At 40.2% G+C, this 15,559-nt stretch overlaps 1 protein-coding gene across 1 annotated transcript in view; it reads right to left on the bottom strand.

Moving 5' to 3' along the window:
* Window positions 1-14,921, bottom strand: part of LOC135522555 (CYFIP-related Rac1 interactor B-like) — a 53,913-nt gene extending 38,992 nt beyond the window's left edge. The window contains exons 1-2 of the mRNA XM_064948933.1: window positions 14,630-14,921; window positions 4,548-4,639 (exon numbers count right to left, since the gene is read on the bottom strand). The gene's annotated coding sequence lies outside the window, so the exon portion shown is untranslated. The remainder of the gene's footprint in view (window positions 1-4,547; window positions 4,640-14,629) is intronic.
* Between the last annotated feature and the right edge of the window lie 638 nt (window positions 14,922-15,559).

Here is a 15,559-nt window from a genome sequence, read left to right as displayed (position 1 = left end):
GAAGCATGCGTTTCAGACATAAGGAAGTGGATGGCTGCAAACTTTCTACTTTTAAACTCGGACAAAACAGAGATGCTTGTTCTAGGTCCCAAGAAACAAAGAGATGTTCTGTTGAATCTGATAATTAATCTTAATGGTTGTACAGTCGTCTCAAATAAAACTGTGAAGAACCTCGGCGTTACTCTGGACCCTGATCGTTCTTTTGAAGAACATATCAAGACCATTTCAAGGACAGCTTTTTTCCATCTACGTAACATTGCAAAAATCAGAAACTTTCTGTCCAAAAATGATGCAGAAAAATTAATCCATGCTTTTGTCACTTCTAGGTTAGACTACTGCAATGCTCTACTTTCCGGCTACCCGGATAAAGCACTAAATAAAACTTCAGTTAGTGCTAAATACGGCTGCTAGAATCCTGACTAGAACCAAAATTTGATCATATTACTCCAATGCTAGCCTCCCTACACTGGCTTCCTGTCAAAGCAAGGGCTGATTTCAAGGTTTTACTGCTAACCTACAAAGCATTACATGGGCTTGCTCCTACCTCTCTCTCTGATTTGGTCCTGCCATACATACCTACATGTACGCTACGATCACAAGACGCAAGCCTCCTAATTGTCCCTAGAATTTCTAAGCAAACAGCTGGAGTCAGGGCTTTCTCCTATAGAGCTCCATTTTTATGGAATGGTCATGTCAGAGGGTAGCCTAGTGGTTAGAGCATTGGACTAGTAACCGCAAGGTTGCAAGTTCAAACCCCCGAGCTGACAAGGTACAAATCTGTCATTCTGCCCCTGAACAGGCAGTTAACCCACTGTTCCTAGGCCGTCATTGAAAATAAGAATTTGTTCTTAACTGACTTGCTTGGTTAAATAAAAGGTAAAATAAAAAGAGACGCAAACTCAGTCTCAAGCTTTAAGTCTTTACTGAAGACTCATCTCTTCATTGGGTCATATGTAGTCTGGCCCAGGAGTGGGAAGGTGAACGGAAAGGCTCTGGAGCCTGAAAATGTCAGTTTGTCACTTTCACGAGATTAGAGTAATAACATGTTCAACTACTTAAGACACTTGCTCGAATCTAGACTGTGCCTTTCGATTTCAAGAAATACACTGCTCAAAAAAATAAAGGGAACACTTAAACAACACAATGTAACTCCAAGTCAATCACACTTCTGTGAAATCAAACTGTCCACTTAGGAAGCAACACTGATTGACAATATATTTCACATGCTGTTGTGCAAATGGAAAAGAAAGCAGGTGGAAATTATAGGCAATTAGCAAGACACCCCCAAAAAAGGAGTGGTGACCACATACCACTTCTCAGTTCCTATGCTTCCTGGCTGATGTTTTGGTCACTTTTGAATGCTGGCGGTGCTTTCACTCTAGTGGTAGCATGAGACGGAGTCTACAACCCACACAAGTGGCTCAGGTAGTGCAGCTCATCCAGGATGGCACATCAATGCAAGAAGGTTTGCTGTGTCTGTCAGCGTAGTGTCCAGAGCATGGAGGCGCTACCAGGAGACAGGCCAGTACATCAGGAGACGTGGAGGAGGCCATAGGAGGGCAACAACCCAGCAGCAGGACCGCTACCTCCGCCTTTGTGCAAGGAGGAGCAGGAGGAGCACTGCCAGAGCCCTGCAAAATGACCTCCAGCAGGCCACAAATGTGCATGTGTCTGCTCAAACGGTCAGAAACAGACTCCATGAGGGTGGTATGATGGCCCGACGTCCACAGGTGGGGGTTGTGCTTACAGCCCAACACCGTGCAGGACGTTTGGCATTTGCCAGAGAACACCAAGATTGGCAAATTCGCCACTGGCGCCCTGTGCTCTTCACAGATGAAAGCAGGTTCACACTGAGCACATGTGACAGACGTGACAGAGTCTGGAGATGCCGTGGAGAACGTTCTGCTGCCTGCAACATCCTCCAGCATGACCGGTTAAGCGGTGGGTCAGTCATGGTGTGGGGTGGCATTTCTTTGGGGGCCGCACAGCCCTCCATGTGCTCGCCAGAGGTAGCCTGACTGCCATTAGGTACCGAGATGAGATCCTCAGACCCCTTGTGAGACCATATGCTGGTGCGGTTGGCCCTGGGTTCCTCCTAATGCAAGACAATGCTGGACCTCATGTGGCTGGAGTGTGTCAGCAGTTCCTGCAAGAGGAAGGCATTGATGCTATGGACTGGCCCGCCCGTTCCCCAGACCTGAATCCAATTTAGCACATCTGGGACATCATGTCTCGCTCCATCACCACAGACTGTCTAGGAGTTGGCGGATGCTTTAGTCCAGGTCTGGGAGGAGATCCCTCAGGAGACCATCCGCCACCTCATCAGGAGAATGCCCAGGTGTTGTAGGGAGGTCATACAGGCACGTGGAGGCCACACACACTACTGAGCCTCATTTTGACTTGTTTTAAGGACATTACATGAAAGTTGGATCAGCCTGTAGTGTGGTTTTCCATCATTGTGAGTGGCCAGACCTCCATGGGTTGATAAATTTGATTTCCATTGATAATTGTGTGTGATTTTGTTGTCAGCACATTCAACTATGTAAAGAAAAAAGTATTTAATAAGAATATTTCATTCATTCAGATCTAGGATGTGTTATTTTAGTGTTCCCTTTATTTTTTTAACAGTGTATAACAACTAAGGAAGAACTTTTCACTTCTCTCATTGACTTCTCAAACACCAAACCCCGTCCTTGTCTGTTTGGTCTGTTCCCGGAAATATTTCGATGTTGCACCTCGAAAAGTGTGTGGTAATACCAGTGACATGGAATTGAAATGACAGCTGAGCTATGTCCTATAAATATTTGTTTATATCTAGTATATTTTCTTTCATTATGACTTTTTGTTTTACTCAAAATGTCACTAAACCATGTCTCAAAATATGTCACTAAACCATGACTCAAGCCAATTTCATGGTACTGACAGTGTTCTACAATATACTGTATATATTTTTTTTAATGGTTTGCAATATAAAATGTCTTAGATATGTTTTATTAACAATAAAACACTTCAATCAAAACAAAACTGTGTGTCATTATCTGACACGTTTAAGTGTTTTTCTTGGTGGTTAAGGGCGTCATAGAATGACCCACCACACAGAACATATTAAATTAAATTTGCTTATTAAGTCCTAGACTGCTTGCCATGGATTGTCTGCAGCTTTATCAGACAGACAGGTAGGAAGCTGTGGTGAGTGGTTGAGGTGGGCAGGTGACGTCACAGCATCCTATGACACCTCTGATTAGGCCCAAGAATGACAGCTCCGCCACTGAGCCATTGTAACGGTCTCCAAGGAGACTAGAGGGAAAATATAAAAGGGGTGGGAAAATGCCACATGCAGGAATGAATAAAGACAGGAGTGATGTTGTCACTCAGTCATAGACACCCATTTCTAATGCTGACTGTACCAGTGTCTCTGAGATGTGGAAGATTCTAGGCTTAGATATGGTTAGGGCTAGTTGCGTAGCTGTGGAACATTCTAGGCTTAGATGTGGCACACAACAGACACATAAGCCTCCAAATCAGAACAGTTTACCTTGAATATAAAATCCTGAATGTGTAACGGGTCAGGAATCAAGTGAAAGTGTTGCTTCCGTCCAACCTGAGCTTGAACCAGGGACGCTTTGAACACATTGACAACTGTCACCCACAAAAGCATTGTTATCCGTCACTCCACAAAAGCCGCGACAACTACAAAAGCTGCAACAACTACTTTGTCCCAGAGCGGGCGACATCACCAACTGAGCACTACTAGAGCACAACAACTTAGTCATTTCACATCGACTAGACTAGCATAACAAAAATAAACAGTTTAATCACAAATGTTCAGACAGAAACCCGGACAAACACTTTCTATTAATCAGACAGAAAAACATTGAGACCTAAAGCCCCCTGGACTAAGCTCGTTTGTGGTCGAGAACACGTTCAAACACTTGGCTGTCAGCTTCACTTCCATGAGGTCAGACAATCGCCGGTGACCCTGTGACGACCCTAGTTAGATAAGTAGCACCGCCACCCTGCCTTGGAGAATAGAGAAGGAAGTTGAGGCACTCGCATTACTCAGACCCATTCCACGGCCCGCAATGCACTTCATTTCCGTACCAGCATTACACAAACAGCGTACACATCGTGACCCTGATGGGGAAAAAGTGCAACACAAGCATTCCCAACAGGAACTTGAAGGAACTTAAAATGAAGAGAAAAACAATGCTTAAGAGTGACCAAAGTTCAAAAGACAATGCTTGTCTTAGAGCTGAAGTTCCACTAAGTTATTTTACACTTGAGGTATAAAGAATCAGAGAGGTATAAAGAATTAGATAGAAAGGCCTTGTAGCAGATAGCAATTTTTGCTGTGATCTTGCAGTTGAAACCTCAGGTTAGATGAGTCAGGACATGACAGCGGTAGGTGTTGATAGCTCCGGGGTAAAGTTTCCCCTAGGCACAGAACTACAGTAGAATCAGCTTCACCCTCCTATTAACCATTAGTGTTGAAAATGCTAAACTGACCCAAGATCAGCGTCTACAGGCAACTTTGTGGTGATACTAACCTGCAGAAGAAGCTCTGGAGGTGTCAGTCAGGAGGAATGAGGCCCAGCCTGGCAGGTGTCCAAGTTCACAGTCCTCCAGCGGAGATCAGGTCCTGAAAACACAGGTTCATTGAGTCTCAAAACAGATACTATAAAGTCCATCATCTAATTTCCTTGTTCCTTCACAATCAAAACCTTTTGGCGACAAAATCTAACCTGAACAATATTCAAAGCTAGTTATTCCTCTCGGTCTATCTCTAGTCCAATCATCATGTAAGCAGGTCCAGCAATTGACATGACCACAACACACATTTCCAACCTCTAGGACCTTGTTTATCGATCATGCGTCGCACTGATCCATATATTTACCGAACACTTTTGACCCTCGAGGCCACATGTATACAATGTTACCAGAGGTTGAGAATTTGTTGGATAGCAACTGTGGCTAGTTAGTCACAAGTGCAGACCTTCGTGATTCTCTTGCAGACGTTTTTTCTTTAGGGCAACGTCGCAGCAGTCTGATAGAAACTGGGAGGCACAGCGGCTACAGACACACACCACTTCCTTTTGTGCAACACTTCCTCTCATTTAGCGTGCACTTCGGATTTTCCACTAGACTCCCTGGTCCATACCTCTTTGAGGCTACAATCGACAGAACATCCTAAGTGTTAGTTCAACCAAGACTTGTGTTCACTGCAATCAACTCAGCCAATGGTTTGAGGTACAAGATGGGGGGAAACAATCCTCATTGTCACAACCCTAGAAATATAAATTCTAGTTCATGGTCACAACAAACATTTTTTGCATAGTCACCCTTAAAGAATCACTGGTAAAGAGAACCCTCATGGCAATAAACATTTTTTTAAACCATTTTGGATTTGAAAGGTTACTTGAAATAAACCACAACCACACTCTCCTTTGAGTTCTCTGGCCCTTTTCAGCTTTTCAGAACGTGGTTGAGTGCAGGTTCAGTAGACTGTGAGACGATTAGGACGCTGTACTATCCACTATACACCAGCCTGCATACAAATAGGCTACAAACAAATGGCTTTCCATAACGGACTAGCGGTGGTCATGCAGAAATGTGATCGGACTTCTAGCTCTGGGACTTTCGCCTATAACAACCGAGCTAGTCGCTCTAAGATTGAGCTGTAGAGACAAACATCAAATATATCTAGGCTTTGAGATAGCTGGGAAAAAAATACCTGCATAGTACTACTCTGGTGGCTATAGGATATCAAACCCCATCTCAGATCGCCCTTGTGTTTCAATGTGGAACCTTATTACCCCTGTAATACCCTTCTTCTACCCTTCTTTTAACCATTTGTTTGTGATACACTGTAGGTTTTAAAGAGGGACGTATCAACATTGTAAGGGGCTGTAGGTCTCACCGGAGAGATCTTAAACATGTCTCAAGACGTCCTAATTTATATGTCTTAAGAGTTCTCAAGACTCAAAATGGCTGGGTATGAAATTTGAACATGGTAAGTACAAGACAAAGTAATGTTGTGTATTAGAGAGGAACAACAGCAGTGGCAGCTTCCCTCTCCCTCATCATGCTGGATAAGAATAATTCACTCGTGAGCAGAAAGAGACAATTCTGTCAGAGTAGTAAAAATGACAAAAAAGGCAAGCCAAACAACAACCATACAAAATAATGTAACGTCTATGTATTTCATAAATTTCCTTCAATTTGCAAAAGGCTGAATGCACAGTATCTCACCGGAGAATGCATCCGAGCGAACGAAACTGCGCCCCTCTGTCTCAGAATATGTAGCGTATATATCTGATGCTGTCTGGAAAAAATAATAATAATAATAAAAAAATTAAAAAAAGAGTACGGCATCGTTGCCGCCTGTAGCATTGAATGCAAGGGTAGCCAGAGAGCATGTGGCCTCCCTTGATAAAAAATGTATAAAATAATAGCCAATCAGCATTGAGCTAAACTGAGTGAGCTCAGCTGTGAATGGTCCTGGTGCCCCCCCCCCAAAAAAAAGTATAACGGGAAGCCAGTTTGGATTTGGCTTCATACCAATCACAAAAGCCAAACGTCATTGACAGAAAAAAACAATTGAATTGTTACATCTCGCTGTGTCGTTGTCCTCCGGTGGCTAGCTAGCTAGCTAAAATTGTCCCTTTCCAAAATTAGACATGGGGAGGTGATCGGGATTTGGACTTGTGGTTTTACTTCATTCTCCATACCAGCCAATGATTATAACGGTGATTCTGATCCAACCATTAATTCATACATCGTGAACCTGGCCTGAGAAGGTGGAAGTTTAACATGTAGCTAGATGTGGTATGCTAATGTTAACTAGCTGGCCTGGCACATCGTTGCCCATGAAAGGAAGTTAAGCTAGCAAGCAAACATTTTAGCCAGGTAGCCTAGGACAACAAAAACTAAAAGTGTGTATTGTATGACATAGTCATAGAACGTTTTGGTAAGATGAACGAGGAGGGTGGCATTGGTGTTTCCCTACAAGTAGGGTGAGTCAACATATTTTTCTACTTGCATGCATGCACACACACACACACACACACACACACACACAGAAATCAGCCACATCATATTTAGCTTATGTTGATTGGACTAAATCGTTTTTGGTATCTTTTAGTTATCACTGTATTAGACTTAGCATAAGTAATTAGATGACGTTGAAATGTTGAAGTTGAAATGGTGCTGGAATAGTGGAGGCAGCTCCTGTTTTCTTTGTGACTTGCAGTAACTCGCCATGTTTGTAAGTAAATAGTTGTTCAGTAGACCGAAAATGTCAGACACATGATCTTTCTTGACCGTCATGTAACTGTTTGTTATGTGTAATATGTTTTGTGGACTTCACCAGACAAATGTTGCTCTTTGGTTCTGTAATGAAACAAATGTGTGGTTGACTTAATTATGCCACTATGTCGTATTGTCTCGGCCTTAAGGCCTATACATCACGGTGTCAAGGCATATGAACTAACAGGTTCTCGAGCAAACAATGCAATTATCACAACACATAGGTTGTAATATGGCTTTCTTTTACCCCCGCACCGCTACTGAAGACATGACTCATTTGTGAATTTTGTCTGTGGTATGATCAATTAATTTAGTTAACTGTAATATCTTCCGTTAGGTTCCTAGTTAATACAACCCTGCAGCATTCACACACACACACACACACACACACACACACACACACACACACACACACACACACACACACACACAAGCTTGTTATGTGAATGGAGACTACTGAGGCGGCCTCAGAGCTTCAATTCTTCTCCACGGTGCCCAATTTGTTTTCATATATTTTGTTGAATTTTCAACCATGCATATAGATCTGCCTCAGTTTCCGTCCTTAGTTGAAATAAGCTGCGTTTTGTCTTATTTAGGGCTTATTTAACCGGCTCTAGTTTCAATATGATCATCTTCATTCCCCTGTATAAAAGCGTGAGTCAGTTTTCCTCAGCTCTAAGCCCCATCCATCTCACTCGCAACAAGGAATTGGAAGATGTTGTCATGGTAACAACCCGTAATTAAGTTTCCATTTGAGGATTTATCCAACATGTAAAACGACACCAGCTTGCTAAAAATATTTTTCAGAATATTCTAAAATCTCAGGATATAAAATTTATGTGGAGGAAAAAAAAGAAGAAATAACGGCAATAGGAAAAATTATAATTCATGATCTACAGCAAACCTTTAAGTTGACCACAAAAAATATAAAATACTTTGGATGTTTAATAAGTGAAAACAACTAAACAAATGTATGAAGATAACTATATCCTGTTACTCAACAGTATGAAAACGGATCCAACTAAATGGAACAATCTTGTTTGTTACAGGTAGAATAAATCTCTTCAGAATGGCATTGCTCCCAAAGTATTGATATATACAGCGCCAGTCAAAAGTTTGGACACACCTACTCATTCAAGGGTTTTTCTTTATTTTTACTGTTTTCTACATTGTCGAATAATAGTGAAGACATCAAAACTATGAAATAACAGATATGGAATCATGTAGTAACCAAAAAAAAGTGTTGTATTTATATTTGAGATTCTTCAAAGTAGCTACCATTTGCCTTGATGCCTTGATGCCAGCTTTGCTTGGTTTGGCATTCTCTCAACCAGCTCCATGAGGTGGTCACCTGGAATTAATTTCAATTAACAAGTGTGTCTTGTTAAAAGTTAATTTGTGGAATTTCACATTTTGGTCTGGTACTGTATTTTCGGTAATACCCATCACCCCACCAAATACATCCTTTAAAAAAGTATACTTGGTCATAACAGACTTTACAAAGAAAAATACAACTCAGAATATAAAAGGAAGGTTTTACATCTTCCTAAGTCTGATGGGGGTTTTAACCTTCCAGACTAGGAATGGTATCAACTCGTCACCCAATGATTTTAATTGTTCCATATAGGTAAATGCAACAGCAGGTACATATTGAAGATGTGCATGCTCCTCCCCAGAATCTTTATCTTTATTTCTTTATTTCCAAAGGATAAAGCTAAGAACAATAACAATGTCATAGTCATGAACATTATAACAATATGGAATAAAATTGAATCTATGCTACAAGAACCAATATCACTCCCTAAACACAACCCTATGGAACAATCCCTGGAAAGCTTTTCAGAATTCACTGATAAATTGGTCCACACTGAAAAATACAGGCATAGAATTAAAAAGCCATTTTGACCCGACTAATGTAGATATTTTCACAAAGTTTCTATTTGAACTCTTTTGGACATCAGAGCAATCTTGAGGGAATCCTATTTGAGTCAGAAACAGATGTTCATATGATAGAAAAAATATATATAAACTATTGGAACAAAGACTTATACTATTGGAACAATAACTGAACAAATAACTGTGCACAAGTTTTTTTTAAATATTTTTTATTTTACCTTCATTTAACTAGGCAAGTCAGTTAGGAACAAATTCTTATTTTCAATGACGGCCAAGGAACAGTGGGTTAACTGCCTGTTCAGGGGCAGAACGGCAGATTTGTACCTTGTCAGCTCGGGGGTTTGAACTTGCAACCTTCCGGTTACTAGTCCAACGCTCTAACCACTAGGCTACGCTGAGGGAATTTTGGAACATAACTAACTCAAGAGGATGAAAATGGGGAGAGACTAGCTGAACTTTTCCAATAAATCTTGTTTCGATGCAAAACTAATGAATACACTCGGTTCTCGCTTTGAGGCAAGCAACACTGAACCAGGCACCATCTGTTCCGGACATCTGTGTGATCTCGCTCTCCATAGCCGATGTGAGTAAAACCTGCAAATAGGTTAACATTCACAAGACCGCGTGGCCAGACGGATTACCAGGACACATACTCAGAGCATGTGCTGACCTGTGAAGTGTCTTCACTGACATTTTCAAACTCTCCCTGACCCCGTTTTTAATACCATCATGTTTCAAGAAGACCAACATAATCCCTGTGCCCAAAAATGCCAAGGTAACCTGTCTAAATTACTCTCGCCGCGTAACACGCACATCTGTAGCCATGAAATGCTTAGAAAGGTTGGTCATGGCTCACATCAACACCATCATCCCAGACACCTTGGATCCACTCCAATTCTCATAATGCCCCAACAGATCCACAGATGACACAATCTCTATTGCACTCTAAACTGCCCTCTCCCACCTGGACAAGAGGAACACCTACGTGAGAATGCTGTTCATTGACTAAAGTTCATCGAAAGAAAGGCATGTTCTTTTATGCGTTGTATGTCTGTCAGATAGCGCCAACATTTACAAGAGACAGAACGTGTCTGGCAAAAAAAACTCTGCACTCAACAACTAGGCTCTATATTTTATATATATATATATATATATATATATATATATTAGGCTCTATTCAAATATCCTTTTCTTGAGGTAATCACTGATAATTAAACTGAGTGGATGCAACACTTCCTCCCCATTGGTTAAAGGCAGGTAATCTTACTATGTCAGATGAGCTAATAAGGGGGCATGTTTTTTACTATTCAAAATGGCCATACTGCAGCGTTTTTTCTTCTTCCCAGAGGTCAATGATGTGTAGTTGCAAGTGACATCATCTCAAGCAACTTTGCTGTTTCTATTCAATGCGTTTGTATTAGAGGTCGACCGATCAATCGGAATGGACGATTAATTAGGGCCGATTTCAAGTTTTCATAACAATCAGTAATCTGCATTTTTGGACACCGATTACATTGCACTCCACGAGGAGACTCCGTGGCAGGCTACCTACCTGTTATGCGAGTGCAGCAAGGAGCCAAGGTAAGGTGCTAGCTAGAATTAAACGTATCTTATAAAAAAACAATCAATGTTAACATAATCACTAGTTAACTACACATGGTTGACGATATTACTAGTTTATCTAGCTTTTCCTGCATTGCATATAATTGATGTGGTGCCTGTTAATTTATCATTGAATCACAGTCTACTTCGCCAAACGGGTGATTTAACAAGCGCATTCGCAAAGAAAAGATAACCATAAACATCAATGCCTTTCTTAAAATCAATACAAGTATATATTTTTAAACCTGCATATTTAGTTAATATTCAACTCCCGAGATTATGCTGGCAATACTAAAGTACCTATTAGAACATAAAGGTCAAAGGTATATGAAATACAAATGGAACATTAAACATGTTTATTTATTTGAGACTAAATTGATTTTATTGATGTATTAAGTAAAAATAACCACTAGCTACCCTGACTCCTTAAGGAAAAATTATTCATCCAATTCAAGGTGAGTAATCGCTGTTCTGATGTCCAGAAGCTCTTTTCGGTCATTAGAGGCGGTAGCAGTAACAATATGTACAAAATAAGTTAAACAATGTGAAAAAACAAAGAAAATAGCACAGTTTGTTAAGAACCAATAAAACGGCAGCCATCCCCTCCGGCGCCATTCCAGTATAGCTTAGTAGTGTTTGAGGGAGTGGATGGAAAATGGGTTTACAGCCTGCGAATCCAAGCTGAAGTCAAAGACAAAGTAGTGCACAGCTGTTTAAAAAAAACAACAACAAAAAAACAGTATCCTACAGTAATAAAGATATGAGCACGTACATCTAAATGTAAAAATAACTGCAACTCAGGTATGATATAATTATAGAGGTCTAAAATATTTGTCTTGGAATGCTATGATTCCTGGGATTACTGTATATTGTGGTGTTATTATAAAGTAATACAATAATTTGTCAGATAAACAAATAATGAATTAAATGACCTACAGTGCTTTCAGAAAGTATTCACACCCCTTTACTTTCTCAACATTTTGTTGTGTTACAGCCTGAATTTAAAATAGTTCAAATTGAAATTGTGTCACTGATCTACACACAACACCACATAATGTCAAAGTGGATTTTTTTTAAAGTTAATTGTTTTTAATTAAAGCTGGAATGTCTTGAGTCAATAAGTATTCAACCCCTTTGTTATGTCAACCCTAAATCAGTTCAGGAGTAAATATGTGCTTAACAAATCGCATAATAAGTTGCATTGACTGATTATGTGTTCAACAATAGTGGTTAACATTTTTTTTATGACTATCCCATCTCTGTACCACACATATATCTGCAAGGTCCCTCAATCGAGTATTGAATTTCAAGCACAGATTCAACCACAAAGACCATGGAGGGTTTTCAGTGTCTCGCAAAGAAGGGCACCGGTTGGTATATGTATAAAACAAAAAGCAGACACTGAATATCCCTTTGAGCATGGTGAACTTAAGTAATACTGCAAAAAAAACGTGACAAATACATTTTATTTTTGTCCTGAATACGAAGTGTTATGTTTGGGGCAAATCCAACATCACCAAGGATCAGTCTTCATATTTTCAAGCATGGTGGTGGCTGCAACATGTTATTGGTATGCTTGTCATCGGCAAGGACTATGGAGTTTTTTGGAGGATAAAAATAAACGGAATCCAGCCATAAGCACAGGCAAAAATCGTAGAGGAAAACCTGGTTCAGTATGCTTTCCAACAGAGAATTTGGGAGGTGAATTCACCTTTCAGCAGGATAATAACCTAAAACACAAGGACGAATATTCACTGGAGTTGCTTACCAGGACAACATTAAATGTTCCTGAGTGGCCTAGTTACAGTTTTGACTCAAATTGGCTTGGAAATCTATGGCAAAACTTGAAAATTGCTGTTAAGCAATGATCAACAATCAACTTGACAGAGCTTGAAGAATATTTTAAGAATGGGCAAATATTGTACAATCCAGGTGTGCAAATCTCTTAGAGGCTTACACCAAAAGATTCACAGCTGTAATCAGTGCCAAAGGTGCTTCTCGAAACTATTGACTCAGGGGTGTGAATACTTATGTAAATGTCATATTTCTGTATTTCATTTTCAATACATTTGGCAACATTTCTAAAAACACGTTTTCACTTTGTTATTATGGGATATTGTGTGTAGACGGGTAAGAAGAAGAAAAAATGATTCATTCAAATCTGAATTCAGGCTGTAAAAAAAGGGGGAATAAATCAAGGACTAATGCGCATGTAGATTAGCCTATACTGTGTATCTTCTCAAAAGAAATAACTACGAAATTATGCTCCAGAATTGAGACTAAACTGAAATGCATTTCAGTCACATAGACATGAGTCATCATGCCATACAGGATGAGTAGATTGATATTCATGTGAGAGAATTTACTGGGTCAACTCCACTGAGCTCCCACTGCAGAGAGGCTTTCATGGTGATTTCACATAAAGGAGACAAACCCGGCCAGGCTGAGCAGACAGAGCAACACACACCATTGTTACTTAACTGTGGGCCTGGCTGCATATTGGTCTTATGGGATTAATCTAAAAATGATCTTTCTCTGGGTTAATGACCCATTCAATTACAGCTATGTGATAACTCATTCACAGGGTTCCCACATAGAGGAACAACTCCCGCTTTGTAACTTTAGATTCAACTGCCTGAAAATTAAAGTAAGATTAGCACATTAACACATGGCTGACACAACAAAGCACAGCGAGAATTCCTTTATTTACAGCATCTGTTCCTACAATGGACAGGCAGTGGTGTGTTTGCCCCATACAAGCGCCATGCTGGCAAAGCCTGTTTACCTCTCATATGCCATGGAGGTGACGTCTTAAAATGGACCACAGTGTCCCTCTCTTTAGGCTACGCTATCACAGTGCCATTCCTAAGTGAAAGGAATAATGTGTCTGTTGAGTTGTGCTAGTAACTTATAATAACACTCCATTGTGGGTCTCTGTAGACTACATCTCAGATCTGTATAATATTTGGGGGAAAGTATGCTATTATAAGTAATATCACCGTAGCCTACATACAGAGCACTGAGATTAAGCATGTGGTATTTGTACAGCAGATGTTGCACTCAACATCATGTCATTATACCACAGCCTAGTCACATTACTAGCATGACATTATTACACTAACTTACTGAACATTTTAATTTCCACTTTCAGTGTATGAGAAAGCAAAGGTATGGAAGTGGTTAATCAAGTATCAAGAAGAAAGGATGGAAATTATTTAAAATTCTTGATCTTCTTATTCAATATCAATGCTTATCACATCATATCCAGGTATTGGCACTTAGATCATAAACCCAGCTATAATGTAATATTTTAGCAATGTAGCTCGTCTACAATGCACTATGACGAATGGTCTGTCATCAAGATGAAGCAGCATCTGCACACAAACGTGATATGCTACATACAGGGAAAAATAACGGAAACACGAGTAAATGTGGGATACAAAGTCTATTGAAAGCAGGTGCTTCCACGTAAGTTTCGTTCATGGAGCAAAACAGTCTACGCTTAAGGTCAGGGGGTTGAATTAATTTAGAGGAAGGAAGTTATCGATGCACTTAAACTGATCACCACAAACAGACACACACTAAAATGTAGCCATATTACATGAAACAAAATGCTTATATTTTTGCAATGTTTTGGCAATGCCTTTCACACACAACGGCGAGAAAGAGAATAACACAGACCCCAATGAATGTTACTCCTGCTGTTGGCTACTCTGTCTGCTCCTATCACAGCAGCACAATTACTTGGCCGACATACATAATAACAAAACAGTATTGGTGTTGGAAACTACCTAAACAAATAACATTTAAAAAAACAAGGTTTTACCTTGATGCTCGAAGTACGAGAAAAGGGAATCGCCGTACACCTGGTTGCACGATAGCAGCTCAAAGAATAACGAGTTGCTTCAGCTGTCTGCTATTTCCCGGTTGGTCTAACGTCATGGAAAAAATCTAAACGGGATCCTTGGGACGTCCCAACTCTGACGTCACCACATTGAAATTGAAATTTGAAAACGATTAAGGCAAGGATGATTTAGTATGACGATATGTAGAAACTGCTTCCCCAATAGAAATTCCCGATCACGCTTGTAGACGATGTCATGGCGACATTGAGTAACTTCAGAGCTCGCCAACCCAGAGTTTCTAAAGCCAGATGCGCAATATCACGAGACTTCCGGTGACGGTTTGAAGCACACCAAGCAGACCACGCTGAGGTTAGGGGTTAGAGAAGTCAATGAGAGAAGTGAAACATTCTTCCTTAGTTGTTATATTTCAAAAAATCTAAAGATAAAACCTAGATTTGGGCTAATTTCATAAGTAGTTGAATATGTTGTTACTCCAACTGCATGAAAGTGACAAACTGACACGTTTTCATTTTCGTCAAAAACAACTTTATATCAAAGGCTTGCCTTTGAGTTGCTGGCCTGCACTTGCGCAGCTCGGGGCGAGATGTCTGCGCATGCGCTTGGCTGGCCAATGACGCCATGACATCGCCAACAGGCTGATTGTGGATTTCAGTGTACACCTCATAGTACCCATAAAACCTAGCGGTCAAACTCGAAAATGGTTCCAATCGTTTTTGCGCTATACATTTTTAGCATAGTGATGTTTTGATAATATATTCGCCTCTATTTACAAAAAAAAAATCAAATAAATAGTTAGCAGAGCAGTAAATCAAAAAAGTTATTTGTATTACTTGTTTGTATAGTATGTTGACTTTGGTGTCTATTTCAAACCTTATGGCATTTTTCAAGGA

The sequence above is a fragment of the Oncorhynchus masou genome, chromosome 30 (genome assembly GCF_036934945.1).
Source record: "Oncorhynchus masou masou isolate Uvic2021 chromosome 30, UVic_Omas_1.1, whole genome shotgun sequence".
NCBI classification, from domain to species: domain Eukaryota; kingdom Metazoa; phylum Chordata; class Actinopteri; order Salmoniformes; family Salmonidae; genus Oncorhynchus; species Oncorhynchus masou.
This window is presented reverse-complemented; position numbering and strand designations above follow the sequence as displayed.